Source organism: Tachypleus tridentatus, chromosome 10, assembly GCF_004210375.1.
Source record: "Tachypleus tridentatus isolate NWPU-2018 chromosome 10, ASM421037v1, whole genome shotgun sequence".
NCBI lineage: Eukaryota > Metazoa > Arthropoda > Merostomata > Xiphosura > Limulidae > Tachypleus > Tachypleus tridentatus.
In genome coordinates, this window is record NC_134834.1 from 71,170,017 (window position 1) to 71,175,301 (window position 5,285).

The following is a 5,285-nucleotide window of genomic DNA, read 5'->3' on the forward strand; positions in this document are numbered from 1 at the left end:
TGAAGCATAGCAAAACTTGCATTGTTGTTAATGCTAAACCTGCAAATAGGCATTGTGTAAAATTTCCATATTCCAATGTTTATTGAGATGTTATTGTTGTGGCATGTTCCAGAACTTAGACTTGCATGCAGGTGTCTACAAAGTTACAAGTAGAGAAATAAAGAAAATTCAAGGACAATTCTTTCTTCTTTATTGTCCCCCCCCCCAAGTGAATCAGCTGTAAATATACAGACTACAACACTCAATTTTTGGATTTGTTTCCTTGTGGTTGACATAGTGCTTAGCACTTTTGTGTATATTTGAGTTGAAACAAAACACATGCTTCTTTACTAGAAATTTCTAAATACAGATAATTTCTGGAGAGTTTATCATCTGTGGTATAAATATGTGTAACTGATGGACATTTATTTTATCCTTTGATTGCAGTATAGATCAAAATAGAAATAATAAGGTCCTTTTATTATTTTTTCAGTAACTAATTAGTCTATGTATTAGTGTTTAATGACAACATGCCAGGAGTAGATGTCACCTATCTGGTACTGAGAATTATAAATAGAACACATCAAGGGATAATTCAGACAAAAAACAAAAAGGTCAGATAAGGATTTTTTTTGTAACCTTTCTCTTATCTTTATCCTTCAAAAACTAATGACTTTTAAGTTTAGTTACAGTCAAATGTATACCAATTTTGGCCCAAACCCACACACATACAAACAGATGTGAAAATATAACTTTCATCCACTTTTGGTGGTAGATGTAATAAAAAAAATGAGAACAACAATGAAAAATGTATTGAAGAACTTTAATTGGATGATAATCTTAAGTTTAAATAAATCTTGAGCAGTGATAAAATTATATCAGAGACAATTTGGAAGAGAGACTGGAATAAAAAGGTACAAGTAACAAGACTTAAAATTTCTTTTGACAACAACAAAAAAGTCTTCTAGCAATCTATTATTACCTACATTGTATGAACGGAAATAAAACACAGAAGTCTTTGCTCTTTCATTCAGTAAACAAGATACAGAGTATTGTTTCCACTGCAAACACTTCTGATAACAGCACAAATGGTCTAAAAGAATACAATATTAAACAAGCACAAGATGTCACCAAGTATTTAGAACACTTTTGAAAAATAAAGAGTTAGGTACACCCAGGAAAATAAACATAACAATGATTTAAAAATATCACATTGTAAATTTAGCTGAAACCAAGCACTGTTAAGATATTTTATGGAGACTTTATTTATTATTCAGTACTTGGTCTAGCAGTTGTCTTCAACTATGAGGAAATTCAGATGTTCTAGCCAAACATAAGAACAGCAATTTTCTTAAGTTCATTGAAGTTTTGACATGTTTGATGCTATAACAAAATAACATTTAGTGAAGATGAAAATACAAGACCATAAAGACCGTTAATCTAGAAAAGGAATTCAAAAATCATTTACAGGTTCAAAAGTTTGGTAAAATACATAATATAATGAATTTTGCTCAGAATATCAGTTACAAAAAACAGGTAACAGTGATTGTTCAGTTTGTTTATTTCTGCTAAAATCAAAATTACAGCATCCTTTATGGAATTCACTGACAAAAATTCAATAAGCACCAGTATAACTGAACTGCTACTGCAAAACTATCATTAGGATTTAGTCTTTAAGCCCAAAACAGTAGGATAAACATGAAAGGAAAGAACAGTAAAGTTCTGGTGCAACATCCACAAGAATTATTTGTGTAACATTATACTTACTCATCTTTGGAGTTTTAGTTATTCTTGTGTGTTATATTCAAACTAAGTTTGTCTTTGATTATGTCTCTGAATTTGTTCTCAAGAAGTTTGTAACAACATTAACTATTCAAGCTACCCTCATACATGCAACAGGTGAGTAACCTAGAGACTGTGCACACTAATTGCTCCCATGTTATAGAGGTGTACAATACTCAAGCAGCCCTAAAAGAAGTTAAAATATTCACTGGATCTCATGAAACTAAAACAGGGTATAAAGGTGAGAATCTTGCAGCTAAGCTCTGAAATTTGAACTTCCTGCATTTCCTTATAGTTTCACACAACATACTTTTTCAAGTGCAAAAACACTACACAACCCTCACTCAGGTTTGAGGATTCCAGCAATAGAAAAAAAAAATTAAATCTTCTCTAGAATATAAGGAATTTACAAGGGCCATAACTGATGGAAAAATACACTTTCAGAATAAATAGGAGAGACAATAATTTATCAAAAAAAAAAGTGAAAACCCAAGGAAGGGACAAACCCTTTCACATTATTAATAACACTAACATCTAACTTATGTCTAATTAAAACAGAACAATGACTTATTTCTCCTCTTGGATGGTATATCAAAGTCAAAAATTGAAAGCACATATGACATCAGTAAGCACTGCATAGGCCCCAACACCACATGACATCAGCAAGCACTGCATAGGCCCCAACACCACATGACATCAGCAAGCACTGCATAGGCCCCAACACCACATGACATCAGCAAGCACTGCATAGGCCCCAACACAGTACATATGACATCAGTAAGCACTGCATAGGCCCCAACACTACTATTGCAGCTCATCATTCTAAAATAAAAAAACAGTAATAAACTACAGCTATTAAAGAGTTATCAGTAATAATCTTACCACAAATTCATGCAATAAAATATGTAATGTATACACTGCACTAAAGAATTTGCAAAATTGCTAATTACCACTGATGATTTATTCTAGAAAGGAGAATTACTTCTCTGCTTACAGTAACAGAAATTATATAGCTGGTACTAGAAGTTAAACAAGATAGTTGAAGGGTTTACTAATTAGTCAAGTGGAGAAATGCTGGACACATGGAAATGAACCAACAAAAGCATATTCTGGGAATTGGTTCTAAGTGTCTCAGTATCATTAGCAGTATGGTTGCTTGGACAACTCAAAAAGGCAACTTATCATCATTGACATAAGCTGAAAACTGATATGTGTGAACTCTGGTTTGCCACAATCATAGGTACAGGCCCTGTTAATGAATCATACATGTTTAGTCACAACTGGATGTATGTTAGTATACAGACAAATAAAAATATTTCACAAAGATTACCTGTATTCCAAATAAGATTATTTACACTTAGAGCAGGCACAAAACAGCTTGCCTGCAATGATGCCCAAAACAAGTCCAGTGGCTCAATATGTAAAAAATATTTCTTTGAGAGATTTACCATGCATCATTCTGCAGCCAGATAACAGGCATACACTTATTTGGAAATAATTTGTAATCCAATCCCATTTCATACAAAAAAATAACAAATATGGTTGCACTAGAAATAAACGTTTACTGACAATGAAAACATATTTCCAATAGTTACCCACCTTCTCTCATCCAGAGCTGTCTGTCATGGTTTGTCTTATAAATACTACTAAATGTTTGTACTAAAAGTGCCCACCAGTCTTTTATACCTCTCATAAATTTACTAGTTTTATTCTCAAAACCAAAATTTTCAAATCTTTCAATGGAAATGCTAATGGTAGAATGAATTGTTTAAACAGCACAGTGTGTAAAGTTTAAATTAATATATTTAATACATGTTAAGTCTAAGAAGGTGATTATGTTTGGAAATTAACTTTTATTTAAACATTATCTAACCAATAACCAGAAAGCTTGATAATAAGTTCAATTAATAAAATTTAAACAAGATCCATTAATTATTCATTTTAGTGCAACTACGAGTTATGTCTAAATATAAAGAATTTCTATTACCTAGCATACAAGAACATGAAAAAGCTGAATAATGGTTCAACCAACAAAACTGAAGAACCTACTACGACTTAACATCTACAAAATGAATGTCTAAATAAATTGCGGCTTAGTATGATTCCACATGTGCAAAACCACCAGAATTTGGAATGGTGGGCTTTCATATAACGTGGAAAACAATAACAGAAGTTTTAAAAATGATTTTTGAAATGAAAAAAGTACAAATATTGTTTAGCTAAAACATATTATTTGATAGATTGTTTAGGGAAAGTTTCATCGTAAAGCCATATTGTCTGGCATGAAACAACAGATGTGGAGTATAAAAATAAGAGAACAAATTCACATAATGATATACAGTGAGTTAAAATGCAAGTTCATACGGTTTATAATATTCAGTAAAATTAAAATATTGAAGAGATTTAAACAGTAGTTCTCAAATCTCATTCTCCTATTTTTCCGTTAATATTCTAGAACTTGCTTATTTTACTGTGAAATTACTTTTATCTTTGGTTTAACAAATCTCATTTGTTGTTTTGTTTGTTTGTTTTTTGAATTTCGCGCAAAGCTACTCGAGGGCTATCTGCGCTAGCCGTCCCTAATTTAGTAGTGTAAGAGTAGAGGGAAGGCAGCTAGTCATCACCACCCATCGCAAACTCTTGGGCTAATCTTTTACCAACGAATAGTGGAATTGACCGTCACATTATAACGCCCACACGGCTGAAAGGGCGAGCATGTTTGGCGCGACGGGGATGCGAACCCGTGACCCTCAGATTACGAGTCGCACGCCTTAACACGCTTGACCATGGTAGGCCCCTTTTGATGTTAACTTTGTGTTTTTGCACATTATTTTATTTTAATTTATTAGAGCACGTGACTAAAATCAACTTCCTTTGGGAAAAAAAAATCCTGAGAATTTGAATAAACTTGAATAAATTGCACATTTTATCTTTAATGTTAACATATTAATCTAACCATTGCCCTTTTAGTTCATGTTTGTACCCATTTTATAATTTTACTCTACTGAAAATTTATTTCTGATAGACGCGGCACTTCCCTTCCCTCACAAGATAAGCTACTCTCGTCCAGTACTGTTTTCTATATGCAGGTCTTTGCTTTACGTGTGCCACAAACCTTGTGCTTTCCCCAGTGGAATTAAATTAATCCAATGTGCCTCTCCTGTAAATTAGCATCCATCATTTCTCCACCAATAGAAGCATTATATACTTATGTGGCTCCCTCTATACGCCTCTACTAAACCACCACTTCAAGGTTTAGCGTAAGTATCTGAGAAAAGTGGGGAGATAGGTGAGAGGAGGGAAATACCTATCAGATATACATTTTCAGTAAAGGAAAATTATTACTTCTGATACGGTACTTTCCTCTACTCACAAGATTAGCTAGAATCCCACATTGATTAGATGGAGGGATCAATGCGAGGAAATGACAGAAGTACTCCGCAAAACCATCCTAAGGATATTCCTGGAAGTGAGAGAGTCAGATCTGAAAACTTGATAAGGGGAACTATACTACTTCTGAAAAA

General features: G+C 33.1%; 1 long non-coding RNA gene across 2 annotated transcripts; it reads right to left on the bottom strand.

Annotated features, from left to right (window-relative positions):
* Window positions 1–786: 786 nt before the first annotated feature.
* LOC143229536 (uncharacterized) lies at window positions 787–3,904 on the bottom strand. 2 transcript variants are annotated; one of them, XR_013015923.1, is made up of 2 exons: window positions 3,749–3,904; window positions 787–2,583 (listed from the first exon to the last, which is right to left on the bottom strand). It is a non-coding gene; the product is annotated as an uncharacterized LOC143229536 (long non-coding RNA). The 2 variants fall into 2 exon arrangements; XR_013015924.1 differs by lacking the exon at window positions 3,749–3,904 and adding an exon at window positions 3,361–3,724.
* Between the last annotated feature and the right edge of the window lie 1,381 nt (window positions 3,905–5,285).